At 42.6% G+C, this 16,565-nt stretch overlaps 1 pseudogene; it reads left to right on the top strand.

Annotated features, from left to right (window-relative positions):
- The first annotated feature begins 14,321 nt into the window (after nt 1-14,321).
- LOC130038238 (uncharacterized) lies at nt 14,322-14,400 on the top strand (annotated as a pseudogene).
- Nucleotides 14,401-16,565: the final 2,165 nt, after the last annotated feature.

Here is a 16,565-nt window from a genome sequence, read left to right as displayed (position 1 = left end):
ATAAGAGGAAAAGGAAGAACTCAGAAAGTGGAAAAACATCCCATGCTTATGGATTGGAAGAATCAACATCATTAAAGTGACTATCTAAATCCAGAACACCCCAAAGGGTGTGCGAGAAGTGAGAGAGGGGATGGTGTTAGGACTTCAGGGCTAGTGCATGGACATTGGAGGGCACTCTTCATGTCTCTCTCAGGTAGCACTCCAATCCAGACTTCCCTGAAGAGGGATTGAGAAGTGAGAGAGAGGAGTTGCATTAGGACTTTAGGGCAGTTGCATTAACATTGCAGGGCACTCTTTGTGTCTCTCAGGTAGATCCCAAATCCAGACTAAAGAGCACACAAGAAGTAAGAGAGAAGCTCTGCTTTGCACCGCGGTTGTGTACTTCTTCACCGCTTTGTTACTCATCCTACACATATATACATCCTAATTTAGGTTCCTAACCACACAACAACACACAGATAACAACCCTAAATGGCAAAAGTCATGATGGTAAAGCAATGCAGAAACCCACCAGGCCTAGTGAGTGAAGAAGCTAGCCCAGATGATCCAACGAGTAATAACGAGTAATAACTATATTACCTTTCTCATAAGAAATTTAGAACGGAATTGTTCAGGATGCATAAAGAGCTCAAAGAAACCATGGAACACAAAGCTAATAAAACACAGAAGGATATAAGAGCAGAATTGAGGAAAATGCAAACAAAAATACAAGCAGAAATGACAGACCTTAAGAACGTGATGAAATGAAACACTCACTAGAAAGCCCCACCAGCAGAGTAGCTGCTGAGGATAGAATCATTGTGCTCCAGGGTGAGGTGCAGAGAATCTTCAGACTACAGTAGAAGATGAAAAAGACTCTCAAAACAAACCAACAGATGACAAGAGAAAATCGGGATGATGCCGAGAGTAACATCATAAGAATCATTGGAATCTGAGAGGGGCAGGAAGAAAACCCTGATGAAGAAGGAACAGTCAAAGCTATTATTGTTGAGAAGTTCCCAGAGCTGAAGAGTGCATACAAACAAATCCAGGAGGCCTGAAGGGTACCAGCTAAAAGAAATACAAATAAAATTATCCCAAGACATATCCTAATCAGAATAATGAAAGCCATAGGTAGAATACTGAAAGCAGCAAGATCAAAGAAGGAAATAGCTTATAATGGAGCATTCCTAAGATTCACGGCTAATGTATCAGATGAAACCTAGTCCTGAAGACACTGGTGGGATATAGTGAACAACCTCAGTGAAAAGAACGCTTCACCAAGAACACAGTACCCAGCCGGTCTCTCATTAATTAATTAATTAATTTTTTATTAGTGAAACTCCATGTGGTACAGTTGTATACAAATTTTGTGCTTGGGTTTCAGTTATACAATTATTGAGTACACATCCCTCCACTGGTGCCCATTCCCCATCCCCAATGCTCCCAGCATCCCTCCGACCCCCGCCACTTCATCTCACCACACCCCTGTGGCAGGGCATTCCCTTTTTCTTTTTAAATTTTTTTAATTATTAGTGAAACACCATGAGGTACAGTTGTAGATTTACAAATTTTTGTGCTTGGATCTCGGTCATACCACGATCAAATACCCATCCCTCCACCAGTGCCCATTTTCCACCACCAGGATAATATCCCTCCCCCCATCCCCCCATCCCCCCCCCCCCGTGCCACTGTGGAAGGGCATTCCCTTTTGTTCTCTCTCTCCTTTTGGGTGTTGTGATCAGCAAAAGAGGCATTGAGTGGCGAACATGTTCAGTCCAGTCTACTTTCAACCTGCATCTCCTCTCCTGGGAGGATCTTCCAAACACCCTCTGTTTGGTGTTCCCTTTTCTATCTGAACTGTCCTTTCCCCTAGAATACCCAGCTGGACTCTAAGCTATGCGGTAATCCTCCTGGTGTTGATCTCAGCTATTCTTTGGTATTAATCTCATATTTTGTTACTTTATATCCCCCAGATGAATGCAATCTTTCTATGTCTATCCTTCTCTTTCTGACTCATTTCGCTTAGCATGATACATTCCATATTGTACCACTTGTATGTAAAGTTCATGACTTCATCTTTTCTAAGAGCTACATAGTACTCCATTGTGTAGATGTACCAAAGTTTCTTTAACCAGTCATCTGTTCTTGGGCACTCCGGTCTCTTCCAGTTTCTGGCTACTGTAAAGAGTGCTGCAATGAACAAACAAGTGCAGATGTCACTTCGGCTACACATTTTTGCCTCTCTGGGATATATTCCCAGGAGTGGTATCGCTGGGTCAAATGGGAGCTCAATTTCTAATTTTTTGAGGAACATCCATACTGTTTTCCAAAAGGGCTGAACCAGTCGACATTCCCACCAACAGTGAAGGAGTGTCCCTTTCTCGCCACATCCGCGCCAGCAACGGTTGCTTTTGTTCTTTTGAATGTGTGCCAGTCTCTGAGGTGTGAGATGGTATCTCATTGTGGTTTTGGTCTGCATCTCCCTGATGATTAATGATGTAGAGCATTTTCTCATGTGCTTTTTTGCCATTCGGATTTCTTCTTTGAGAAAGTTTCTGTTCATTTCATTGCCCCATTTTTGGATGGGGTTGGATGTTTTCTTCTTGTGGAGTTCAACCAGTATTTTGTATATCCTTGATATCAACCCCTTGTCAGATGTGTATTCGGCGAATATTCTTTCCCATTCTGCAGACTGTCTTTGTATTTTGGTCACTGTTTCTTTGGAGGTACAGAAGCTTCTTAGTTTAAGATAGTCCCATTTATCTATCTCTGTTTTCACTTGCTCAGCCAGTGGCGTGTCATCTTTGAAAATACCATTAGCCTCAATGTCATGGAGGGTTTTGCCAACTTTGTCTTCAATGTACCTTATGGTTTCTGGAATGATGTTGAGGTCTTTAATCCATTTTGATCTTACCTTTGTACATGGTCTTAGGCAGAGTTCTGAGCCCATTTTTTTCATGTAGCCATCCAGTGATGCCAGCACAATTTGTTAATGAGGCTTTTCTTACTCCACTTCACATTTCTTGCACCTTTATCAAAGATTAGATGATCATATGATTGAGGGGAGATGTCATTGTATTCAACTCTGTTCCATTGATCTGCAGTTCTGCCTTTGTTCCAGTACCATGCTGTTTTGATTATTCCTGCTTTGTAGTAAAGTTTGAAGTTAGGGAGGTTGATTCCTCCCATTTTCTTTTCCCCAAGAATTGCTTTAGCTATTCGTGGGGGCTTATTGTTCCATATAAATTTCAGGAGTGTTTGCTCCATTTCTTTGAAGAATGTCATGGGTATCCTTATAGGAATTGCATTGAATTTATACAGTGCTTTCGGTAGTATTGCCATTTTGACAATGTTAAGTCTCCGGACCCATGAACAGGTAATGTCTTTCCATTTCATCATGTCCTCTTTTATTTCCTGAAGTAGCGTTTTGTAGTTTTCTTTGTACAGGTCCTTTACTTCATTAGTTAAGCTGATTCCTAGGTACTTGATTTTCTGGGGCACAATTGTGAACGGAATTGATTTTTTCATATAGCTTTCCTCTCTCTCACTGTTTGCGTATAGGAAAGCCATGGAATTTTGGGTATTCATTTTATAGCCTGCAACTTTACTATACAAGTCTATTGTTTCTAGGAGTTTTTTGGTGGAGATTATTGGGTTCTCTAAGTAGAGTAACATATCATCTGCGAATAGTGAGAGCTTGATTTCTTCCTTTCCTACCTGAATGCCCTTAAAATCTTTTTCTTGCCTAATTGCTATCGCAAGTACTTCCAGAACTATATTGAACAGCAGTGGAGAGAGTGGGCATCCTTGTCTCGTCCCTGATCTTAGAGGGAAGGCTCTCAGTTTTTCCCCATTGAGGATGATGCTTGCTGTAGGCTTGTGGTAGATGGCTTTAACTATGCTGAGGAAAGTCCCCTCTATACCCATTTTGGCTAGGGTTTTCATCATAAAGGGGTTCTGGATCTTGTCAAATGCTTTCTCTGCATCTATTGATATGATCATATGCTTTTTATCTTTTCTTTTGTTGATATGGTGGATTATGGTGATTGATTTCCGAAAGTTAAACCATCCTTGCATCCCTGGGATGAATCCTACTTGGTCATGGTGTATGATCTTTTTGATGAGTAGTTGGATTCTATTTGCTAGTAGTTTGTTGAGGATCTTTGCATCTGTGTTCATCAGGGATATCGGCCTGTAATTCTCTTTCTTTGTGGTTTCTCTGTCTGCTTTTGGTATCAGTGTGATATTTGCTTCATAGAAACTGTTCGGAAGTGTATTTGATATTTCAATTTTATGGAAAAGCTTAAAGAGGATTGGGAGTACGTCTTCTTTAAAGATTTGGAAGAATTCACTGGTGAATCCATCTGGGCCAGGGATTTTGTGCTTGGGGAGACTTTTTATTACCATTTCAATTACCTTGATGGTGATAGGTCTGTTCAGGTATTCCAGGTCTTCTTGGTTCAGCCTTGGGAGTCTGTAGGAGTCTAGGAATTTATCCATTTCCTCGAGGTTTTGATGTTCCGTGGCATAAAGCTTTTCAAAGTACTCCCTGAGGATCCTTTGAATTTCTGTAGTTTCTCTTGTAATGACCCCCTTTTCATTTCTGATTCGGTTTATTAGGGTTTTCTCTCTCCCTTTCTTTGTGAGTTTTGCTAGGGGCTTATTGATTTTGTTAATTTTCTCAAAGAACCAGCTCTTGGTTTCATTGATCTTTCGGATTGTTTTCTGGGTTTCCATCTCGTTAATCTCTGCTCTGAGATTTATTATTTCCTTTCTCCTGTTAGGGTTGTGCTCCTTTTGTTGGTCCTTCTCCAAGTTCTTAAGCTGTGAGGTTAGTTTATTTATGTGGGCTCGCTCCTCCTTTCTGAGGAATGCTTGTAGAGCTATAAACTTTCCTCTTAACACAGCCTTTGCTGTGTCCCATAAGTTTTGGTAACTCGTGTCCTCATTTTCATTCGTTTCTAGGAATCTTTTGATTTCTTCTTTAATTTCCTGTCTAAGCCACTCGTTGTTTAATGGCGCACTGTTTAATTTCCAGGTGTTTGATTTAGTTTTCTGTTTTTGTGTGTGATTTACTTCTAATTTCAGGGCATTATGGTCTGAGAAGATTGTTGTTATAATCTCTTCTTAATTTTATGGAGGCATGTTTTGTGGCTCAGCATGTGGTCTATCTTGGAGAACGTTCCATGTACGTTTGAGAAGAATGTGTATTCAGCTTTTTGTGGATGAAGTGTCCTGTATATATCTACTAAGTCCCTTTCTTCCATACTTTCCCTCAGATGAAGTATGTCCTTGCTAAGCTTGAGTCTGGTTGATCTATCAAGAGGTGACAAGGCAGTGTTGAAGTCTCCCACTAGTATTGTTTTGCTATCGATGTCTTTTTCCACATCTATGAGTAGTTGTTTTAAGTACTTTGCTGGTCTCTCATTAGGTGCATATACATTTATTATTGTAAGTTCTTCCTGTGGTACAGATCCTTTGATCAATAGGAAATGGCCTTCACTGTCTCTTATGACCTTCTTCACTCTGAAATCAATGTGGTCTGATATTAGGATGGCTATCCCAGCTTTTTTCTGGGAGCTGTTTGCCTGTAGGATTGTTTTCCAGCCTTTGACTCTGAGTCTGCGTTTGCTTTGACTATTGAGATGTGTTTCTTGCAGGCAGCAGAATGTTGGGTTCAATTTTCTAATCCATCCTGCCACTCTATGTCTTTTAATTGGTGCGTTTAGCCCATTGACATTGAGAGAGATTATTGTTATGGGATTTTGTCCCATTGTTCTGTTGAAATTTTGTGTATTTGAGAGGCCTGTCTTGCCTTAAAGTAGCCCATTTAGTTGTACTTGTAACCATGGTTTTGAGTCTATGAAGTTCCTGAGCTGTTGTTTGTCTGTGAAACTGTGTGTTGTTCCTTCTATTTTGAATGAGAGTCTCGCTGGGTAAAGTATTTTGGGAGAACCATTTATTTCATTGAGTTTTTTCACTAAGTCCGACCACTGTTTTCGGGCCCTGAGGGTTTCATCAGAAAAATCAGCTGTGAATTTTAAGGATGCTCCTTTGTAAGAGATTTCTTTCTTCAATCTTTCTGCTTTCAGAATTTTCTCTCTGTCTAGGGTTTTGGTCATTTTGATCAGGATGTGTCTTGGGGTATTGTTATTCGGATTTCTTCTAGCCGGTACCCTTTGGGCCTCCTGGATGTGGTCACAAGTTTTCTTCAGCTCTGGAAATGTTGTAGCAATGATTTCTTTGACAGTTTCTTCTCATCAGGGTTTTCTTCCTGTCCCTCTGGGACTCCAATGATCTTATGTTACCCCTCTTGGCTTCATCACGATCTTCTCTTGCCATCTGCTCTCGAACTGTGAGTCTCTTTTCCATTTTCTGCTCTTTTCTGACAAGTCTATGAACTTGATCTTCGAGCTCACTGATTCTCTTCTCAGCTGCTGTTACTCTGCTGCTGAGGCCTTCCACTGAGGTTTTCAATTCGGCTACCAGGTTTTTCAGGTCCGACATTTCCGATTGCATTTTCCTCATTTCTGCCTTCAAATCCTCTTGTCTTTTATTGGCATTGGTTTCCATTGTTTCTTTTAGTTCCCTAAGCATCCTGCGTAGCTCCATTCTGAATTCCTTGTCAGAGAGGTTGTCTAACGCTATAGTACTGTTGGTGTCTTCTGGGCTAGCCTCGTGAATAAGAAAGTTTGGTGGGCTTTTGCGTTGCTTTACCATTGTGACCAGTGTGGTTTGGTCCTTCACACTCGCTGTTACTGTTCTGGTTGAGTGAGGAGAGACTGCCAGGAGCCGTTCAGCTTTGTTGCTGCTAGATGCGCCTCTTCTACCTTTCTGAGTCTGACCTTCTTCTCAATCAGGCGTTATTCTTTGTTTTATAACTGACATTGAGTGAAACTTTTGGAGGACGTGCTATTTACTTCTGAGCTTGTATAGCTATTTTCAAACAGGACTTTTGTTGGAAATGGAGTAGGCGAGTGGGATTTTGTTGAATTGTAGTAGAAGAGGTGAGAAATTTTTGGTTGGTATTAGGTGACAAGTTGATGAAAAGGATGAAAGGATGAAGGTCCAAATTGCTTGGAGTGAGTGATATACCTGCGGCCGCGTAAGCGTCCACCCGCCCGGAAGCAGGCCACGCCCACTTTTAGGAGGCTATGCCCCCTTCTTAGAGGCCATGCCCCTAGCCATTCCCAGGCCACTCCCTCCCAGGATCCTGGAAGGGGGGGGGGGCGGTGGGCTACTGAGCGCGCCAGTCCCAGAGCTGGACGCGCGCTGGGGGCTGGGGGCTGGGGTCCGCGCTGTCCTCCGGCGGGGCTCAGTAGGTGGGCGGCATGTCTGGGGTCTGGGGCGGGGCTCCGCTGGGCTCCTTCAACCCACCTGGAATGGGGGGGGGCGGTGGGCTGCTGGGCGTGCCGGTCCAGGAGCTGGACGCGTGCTGGGGGCTGGGGTCCGCGCTGTCCTCTGGCGGGGTTTGGTGGGCGGGTGGCGCGTCTGGGGTCAGGGGCGGGGCTCCGCTGGGCTCCTCCAACCCACCTGGATTGGGGGGGCCGGTGGGCTGCTGGGCCCGCAGGTCCCGGAGCTGGACGCGCGCTGGGGGCTGGGGTCCGCGCTGTCCTCCGGCGGGGCTCGGTGGGCGGGCGGCACATCTGGGGTCAGGGGCAGGGTTCCGCTGGGCTCCTCCAACCCACCTGGAATGGGGGGGGCAGTGGGCTGCTGGGCGCACCGGTCCCAGAGCTGGACGCGCGCTGGGGGCTGGGGTCCGCAATGTCCTCCGGCAGGGTTCGGTGGGCGGGCGGCACGTCTGGGGTCAGGGGCGGGGCTTCGCTGGGCTCCTCCAACCCAAGGGCATTCCCTTTTGTTCTCTCTCTCCTTTTGGGTGCTGTGGCTTGCAAAAGAGACATTGAGTGGCAATCATGTTCCGTCTATAGTCTATTTTCAGCATGCATCTCCCATCCTGGGAGGATCCTCTCAAAACCCTTTATTTGATCCTCCCTTCTCTATCTGAGCTGCCTTTTCGCCTAGCATGTGCAGCTTGTCTCTAAGCCATGGAGTGAACCTCCTGGTACTTACGTCTGCTATTCTTGGGTGTTAGTCTCCTATTTTGTCACTTTATATTCCCCAGATGAATGCAATATTTCTATGTCTGTCCCTCTCTTACTGACTCATTTTGATTAGCATGATACTTTCCACTTCGTACCATTTGTATGGGCTGGAGCAATAGCACAGCGGTAGGGCTTTTGCCTTGCATGCAGCCAACATGGCCGACCCAAGTTTGATTCCTCCGCCCTTCTCGGAGAGTCCGGCAAGCTACCGAGAGCATCTCGCCCACGCGGCAGAGCCTGGCAAGCTACCCACGATGTATTCGATATGCCAAACACAGTAACAACAAATTCTCCAAGTCTCCAATGGAGACGTTACTGGGCCTGCTCGAGTAAATCGATGAACAACGGGAGGACAGTGACAGTGACCATTTGTATGTAAATTTCATGAATTCGTCTTTTCTAACAGTTACATAGTACTCCACTGTGTAGATGTACCAAAGATACTTTAACCAATTATCTGTTCTCGGGCACTCGGGTTTTTTCCAGAGTTTGGCTATTGTGAATAGTGGAGCAATGAACATAGAAGTGCAAATGTCATATCGACTGTACTTCTTTGCCTCTCTGGGATATAATCCCAGGGGTGGTATTATTGGGTCAAATGGGAGCTCAATTTTAATATTTTTGAGAACCATACATACTGTTTTCCAAAAGGGCTGAACCAGTCGACATTCCCACCAGCAGTGAAGGAGAGTCCCTTTCTCGCCACATCCATGGGAACACCAATTGCTTTTGTTATTTTGGATGTGGCCAGTCTCTGTGGTGTGAGTTGATATCTCATTGTTGTTTTGATCTGCATCGCCCTGATGATTAGTGGTGTAGAGCATTTTCTCATGTGCCTTTTAGCCATTCTGATTTCTTCTTTGAGAAAATTTCTGTTCATTTTATCACCTCATTTTTTGATGGGGTTAGATGTTTTCTTCTTGTAGAGTTCAACCAGTGCTTTGTATATCCTTGATATCAACCCCTTGTCAGATGGGTATTAGGTAAATATCCTTTCCCATTCCGTAGATTGTCTTTGCATTCTGGTTATTGTATCTTTTGAGGTGCAGAAGCTTCCTATTTTAAGATAGTCCCATTTGTTTATCTCTGTTTCCACTTGGTTGATCAGTGGAGTGTCGTCTTTGAAGATAGCATTAGCCTCAATATCCTGGAGGGTTTTGCCGACCTTGTCTTCATTGTATCTTATGGATTTTGGCCTGATGTTGAGATCTTTAATCCATTTTGATCTGACTTTTGCCCACGGTGTTAGGTCGAGGTCTAAGCCCATTTTTTGCATGTGGTTGTCCATTTATGCCTGCACTATTTGTTGAAGAGACTTTCCTTGTTCCACTTCACATTTCTTGCTCCCTTATCAAGGATTAGATGTTCATACATTTGGGGTTATGTGTACGAATATTCCAACCTGTTCCATTGGTCTGCTGCCCTAGCTTTGTTCCAGTACCATGCTGTTTTAATTATTACCACTTTGTAGTAGAGTTTGAGGTTGGGGAGGATAATGCCTTCCCATGTCTTTTTCCCAAGAATTGCTTTAGCTATTCGTGGGCGTTTGTTGTTCCATATGCACTTCAGGAGTGCTTGATCTATTTCTTTGAAAAACTTCATAGGTATCCTTATAGGGATCGCATTGAATCTGTATAATGCTTTTGGGAGTATTGCTATTTTGACGATGTTGATCCTTCCTATTCATGAGCAGGGGATGTTTTTCCATTTCCTCGTGTCCTCTTCTTTTTCAGTGAGTAGCGTTTTGTAGTTTTTATTGTAGAGATCCTTTACCTCTTTAATTAGGCTGATTCCGAGGTATTTGATTTTTTTGGGGGGCACAATTCTGAACGGGATTATTTTTTTCATGTCACTTTCCTCTCTCTCATTATTTGCATACAGGAAGGCCATGAATTTTCAGGCGTTGACTTTGTAGCCTGCGACTTTACTATACCAGGCTATTGTTTTTAGGAGTTTTTTGGTAGAGGCTTTAGGATTCTCGATATATAGTATCATATTGTCTGCCAATAGTGAGAGCTTGATTTCTTCCTTTCCTATATGGATACCTTTAATGTATTTTTCCTGCCTAATCGCTATTGCAAGTAATTCCAGTACCATGTCAAACAGAAGTGGTGATAGTGGGCATCCCCGTCTTGTCCCTGATCTTAGAGGAAAGGCCCTTAGTTTTTCCCCATTGAGGATAATGCTTGCCATCAGTTTGTCGTAGATGGCTTTGACTATCTTGAGGAAAGTTCCTTCAAAACCCATTTTGGTGAGAGTTTTCATCATAAACGGGTGCTGAATCTTTTCAAAAGCTTTCTCTGTGTCTATTGATATGAGCATGTGGTTTTTATCTTTACCTTTGTTGATATGATGGATTATGTTGATTGATTTCTGAATGTTAAACCAAACTTGCATCCCTGGGATGAATCCCACTTAGTTGTGGTGTATGATCTTTTTGATGAGTTGTTGGATTCTATTCGCTAATATTTTGTTGAGGATATTCACATCTGTATTCATCAGGGATATTGGCCTATAGTTTTCTTTGTTGCTGGTGTCTTTGTTTGCTTTAGGTATTAAGGAGATATGTGCCTCATAGAAGCTGTATTGGAAAGTTCCTGTTTTTTCAATTTCCTGGAAAAGTTTGAAGAGAAGTGGCAAAAGGTCTTCTTTAAATGTTTGAAAGAATTCACTAGTGAACCTGTCTGGGCCTCTGCTTTTGTTTTGGGGAAGACTTTGATTACCGCTTCATCTTCCTGATATGAATGGGTCTATTCAGGTATCCCAAGTCTTCCTGTTTCAGTATTGGGAGATTACAGGAATTCAGGAACTTATCCATTTCTTCTAGGTTCTCTTGTTTTGTGGCATATAGATTCTCAAAGTAGTCTCTGATGATCTTTGAATTTCTTTGGTTTCTGTTGTAATGTCCCATTTTTTCATTTCTTATTCGGTTTATTAGGGTTCTCTTTCTTTCTTGTGAGTCTTGCTAGTGGTTTATCAATCTTATTTATTTTCACAAACAATCTGCTCTTGGTTTCATTGACCTTTCAGATTGTTTCTTAGGTTTCCATGTCGTTAATTTCTGCTCTAAGTTTTATTATTTCTTTACTACGGCCAATTTTTGGTTCCAATTGTTGGTATTTTTCTAAGATCTTGAGCTGTGTGGTTAGGTTATCTATGTAGGCCCTTTCTTCTTTCCGTAGGAATTGCAACGCTATAAATTTTCCTCTTCGCACGGTTTTAACTGCATCCCATAGGTTCTAGTAGCTAGTGTCTTCACTCTCGTTTGTTTCCAGGTATCTTTTGATTTAGTCTTTTATTTCCTTCCTGACCCACTCGTTGTTCAACATTGAGTTGTTTAATTTCTAGGTGCTTGATTTGTTTTTCGATGTCTTTGTGTGATTCTCTTGTATCTTGAGTGCATTGTGGTCTGAGAAGATTGTTGATACTACTTCTATCTTCCTGATTCTATTGAGGTATGTTTTGTGGCCTAGCATGTGGTCTATTTTGGAGAATGTTCTGTGTGCACTGGAGGAGAATATGTATTCTTTCTTTTGGGGGTGTAAAGCCCTATATAGGTCTATTAGCCCTCTATCTTCTAGTTCTACCTTCAAAGCCAATGTTTCCTTGTTGAGTACTATTCTTGTTGATCTATCCAGAGGTGATAAGGTAATGTTGAAGTCTCCAACTACTATTGGGTTGCTAGCATTGTCCCCCTTAAAATCTGGTAGCAGTTGTTTTAAGTACTTAGCTGGTCCCTCATTTGGTGCATATACATTTAAGAATGTGATTTCTTCCTGTTGTACATATCCCTTGATAAATAAAAAATGGCCTTGGCTCTCCTTTCTAATCTTTTTCAACCTGAAATATGTTGTTGATAATAGTATGGCCGCCCCAGCTTTTTTGAGGGAGCTGTTTGCTTGCAGGATTGTTTTCATCCTTTAACTTTGAGTCTGTGTTTGTTCTGATTGTTCAGATGAATTTCTTGTAGACAGCAGATTGTTGGTTTCAGTTTCTGGATTCATTTCGCCACTCTGTGTCTATTGATTGGTGTATTTAGACCACTGACATTGAGAGAGATTATTGCCATGGGGTTTTGTGCCATCTTTCTGTAGGCGTTGGCTGTGTTTATAAGTGTTTTCCTTCTTATCTTATAGGAGCCCCTTTAATCCTTCTTTTAGATTTGGTTTTGAGTCTATGAAGTTCCTGAGCTGGTGTCTATCTACAAAATGGTGTATAGGTCCATCGAGTTTGATTGAGAGTTTAGCTGGATAAAGTATTCTTGGTTAGGTGTTCATTTCATTGCGTTTTTTCACTCTATCCCACCAGTGTCTTGGGCTTGAAAGGTTTCCTCTGATAGGTCTGCTGGGAATCTGAGGGGTGCTCCTTTGTTTGTGATTTCCTTCTTTGACCTTGCTGCTTGTAGTATTGTGTCTCTGTACACAGCATCCATCGTTCAGACTATGATATGCCTTGGAGTGTTTTTATTAGGGTCTCTTTTAGCTGGCACCCTTCTGGTTCCTTGGATCTGGATGTCTGCATTCTTTAACTCTGGGAACTTTTCAGTAACTTTTCAGTCCCCCATCTCATGAGACTGCAGTTGCCCCACCACCGCCGGCTCCAACCTGGCTTTCCAATAAGCTCTGAGGCGGCGGCTACCTTGTATGCGGTCCAGATGCATTTCTGCCAAAAGCTGCTGCGTTTCAAGATTTGTTCCTGAGTCTCTGGGATCAGGCCGTTAATTACCTTAATCAGGAGCCAGAGAGGCCATTTGCAGGTGTTGACTCGGGGTCTTGCTGGGATAGGAAGGAAAGGGCTGGTTCCACCCACTTGTGGTGAAGCCCCGTGTGTCTCATCACTGCAGGCCCAAACCTGACTGTCCAGTGTCCTCTGGAGGATGGCGGTCACCGGGCCGCCAAGGGGAACAGGCCAAGGCATAAAACCTATTCCCACCTGGAGTGGCCCAGCGCCAGTAACCTACTGCAGGAACAGGATGCCTTTCTGCCAAAAGCCTCTGGATTCTGAGATTCGTTTCTGAGTCATTGGGATCATGGCTGTTAAGCAGTTCGATTACGAACCAGAGAGGAGAGGCCATGCCTCCAATTATATAGCTGAGCTGGAGGTGGTTTCTGGGTGTGTCTCACACATACCTAACTTTTGGCTGTTTACTTTCTTGGTAAACTTTGCGCCAAGTTTTTGGGGTCTGGCCAAAGGCACAGCAGCAATTTTGGGGTATCTGAAAGCTTGACGGTGCCATCAGGCTGCTGATGCACTCGCCTACAAGGTACAAATTGACCTGCTGGTGGCACCATACACCCCTTACTTATTTTTTTATGTTCACTTTTTTGAAGGTTTATTTTTTCTTTAATTTTTTAATTTTTATTAGTAAAACACCATGAGGTACAGTTGTAGACTTACTAATTTTTCTGCTTGATTTCAATTATACAATGATCAAATACCCATCCCTCCACCTGCCTATTTTCCACCACCATGTGTCCAAGTATCCTTCCCATCCTCCAACCCCCCATCCCACCCTGCCTCTGTGGCAGGGCATTCCCCTTTGTTCTCTCTCTCCTTTTGGGTGTTGTGGTTTGCAAAAGAGGCATTGAATGGCAATCATGTTTGGTCTATAGTCTACTTTCAGCATCCTTCTCCCATCCTGGGAGGATCCTCCCAACACCCTTTATTTGGTGCTCCCTTCTCTATCTGAGCTCCTTTTCCCCTAGCATGTGTGTCTGTCCTCCAAGCCATGGAGCAAACCTCCTGGTACTAATCTCAGCCACTCTTGGTTGTTAGTCTCCTATTTTGTTACTTTATGTTCCCCAAATGAATGCAATCTTTCTATGTCTATCACTCTCTTTCTGACTCATTTCGCTTAACATGATACTTTCCATGTAGTACCACTTTTATGTAAATTTTATGACTTCGACTATTCTTTTTTGCCTCTCTGGGATATATCCCAGGAGTGGTATTGCTGGGTCAAATGGGAGCTCAATTTCTAATTTTTTGAGAATTGTCCATACTGTTTTCCAAAAGGGCTGAACCAGTCGGCATTTCCACCAGAGGCTTTCCTTGCTCCACTTCCATTGGTCTATAGCTGTGCCTTTGTTCCAGTACCATGTTGTTTTAATTATTACTGCTTTGTAGTAGAGTTTGAAGTTAGGGAGGTTGATTCCTCCCGTTTTCCTTTTCCCTAGAATTGCTTTAGCTATTTGTGGGTTCTTATTGTTCCATATAAATTTCAGGAGTGTTTGCTCCATCACTTCTCAGCCTTTGGCTAAGATCAAGTGTAGTATCTGTTCTTATTGAGTTTTTAATTTCATCTACCGAATCCTTTATTTGTGACACTTCTTTTTGTAGTTTTTATATTTCTGCTCTCATTTCTTCCTGAATTTTCTCGATTATCTGTTCTACTGTTTCTTTCATTTCTTCTTTTAATTTTATGGATATCTCCTCCATTGATTCTTTGAGTAGATCCTTGAAAATCCTCTGCATTTCTTGGATAAAGAATTCCAAATTTCAGACCTATATCCCTAATGAACACTGATGATCCTCAAAAAATGCTAGCAAATAGAATCCAACGACTCATCAAAAGGATGAATAGGATGATCGACTAGGATTAATGCCGAGGATGCAAGGATGCTTTAATATTCGCAAGTCAATCAACATAATACACCATATCAATAAAAGATAAAAACTATATGATCATATAAATAGGTACAGAAAAAGATTTTGACAAGATACAGCATCTATTTATGATAAAAACTCTCAACAGAATGGGAGTCGAAGGAACTTTCCTTAATATAGTCAAAGCCATCTACCACAAGCCCACAGCAAGCATAATTCTCAGTGGAGAAAAACTAAATGCCTTCCATTTACAATAGAAACAAAACAAGAATGCCCACTTATTTATTTATTTATTTATTTATTTATTTATTTATTTGCTCGAGCGGGCCCAGTAACGTCTCCATTGGAGACTTTGTTGTTACTGTGTCTGGCATATCCAATACTCTCGGTAGCTTGCCGGGCTCTCCGAGAGGGGCGGAGGAATCGAACTCGGGTCGGCCATGTTGGCCGCTTGTAAGGCGAACGCCCTACCCGCTGTGCTATTTATTTATATTAGTGAAACACCATGAGGTACAGTTGTAGATTTACAGACGTTTGTGTTTGGGTTTCAGTTATACAATGACCAAGTACCCATCCCTCCACCAGTGCCCATTCTCCACCATCAATGAACCTAGTGGCCCTCCCACCTCCCCATCCCCCCACCCTGCCCACCTCTGTGGCAGGGCATTCCCTTTTGCTCATCTTTCCTTTAGGATGTTGTGGTTTGCAATAGAGGTTTTGAATGACCTTCGTATTCGGTCTATAGTCTACTTTCAACACATATCTTGCATCCTGAGCAAGTTCTTCAAACACCCTTTACTTGGTGTTCCCTTCCCTATCTGAGCTGCCTTTTCCCCCAGCATGTACTTCCGGCTTCCAAGCCATGGAGCAGACCTCCTGGTACTTATCTAAACTATTCTTGGGTGTTCATCTCCCTTTCTGTTACTTTATATTCCCCAGATGAGTGTAGTCTTTCTATGTCTGTCCCTCTCTTTTTTATTCTCTTATTTTATTTTATAATCTTTTATTAGTGAAACACCATGTGGTACAGTTGTTGACCTTAGAAGTTTTTGTATTTGGCTTTCAGTCATACAATGATTAAGTACCAATCCATCCACCAGTGCCCATTCTCCACCATCAATGATCCCAGTAAACCTCCGTCCCCTCCCATACCCCCATCCCATCCCGCCTCTGTGGCAGTGTTTGTTAAGGTTTGCAAAAGAGGCATTGAGTGTCAAACATGTTTGGTCCATAGTCTACTTTCAGCATGCATCTCCCATCCCGGGAGAATACTCCGAACACCTTTTACTTGGTGTTCCCTTCTCTGTCTGAGCTGCCCTTTCCCATACTCTGTGCAGTTGGCCTTCAAGCGATGGAGTAAAACTTCTGTACCATATCTTCACTATTCTAGGATGTTAGTCTCCTATTTTCTTACTTTCTATTCCCCAGATGAATACAATGTTTCTATGTCTGTCCCTCTATTTCTGATTCATTTCATTTAGCATGATGCTTTCCATGTAGTACCATTTGTACGTAAATTTCATGACTTCGTCTTTTCTAACAGCTGCATAGTACTCCATTGTATAGTTGTACCAAAGTTTCTTTAACCAGTCTTCTGTTCTCGAGCACTCAGGTTTTTTCCAGATTCTAGCTATTGTAAACAGTGGAGCAATGAACATAGAAGTGCAGATGTCACTTCGACTATTTTAATTTTTGCCTCTCTAGGATATATTCACAGGAGTGGCATTTCTGGATCAAATGGGATATCAATTTCTAATTTTTTGAGAATCGTCCATACTGTTTTCCGAAAGGACTGGACCAGTCAGCATTCCCACCAGCAGTGAAGGAGAGTCCCTTTCTCGCCACATCTGCGCCAACACCCATTGCCCCTCTTCT

This window comes from Sorex fumeus, unplaced genomic scaffold (genome assembly GCF_029834395.1).
Source record: "Sorex fumeus unplaced genomic scaffold, SorFum_2.1 ptg000073l, whole genome shotgun sequence".
Classification (NCBI taxonomy): domain Eukaryota; kingdom Metazoa; phylum Chordata; class Mammalia; order Eulipotyphla; family Soricidae; genus Sorex; species Sorex fumeus.
Note: the sequence above shows the minus strand (reverse complement) of the source record. Positions and strands in the feature narration are given on the sequence as shown.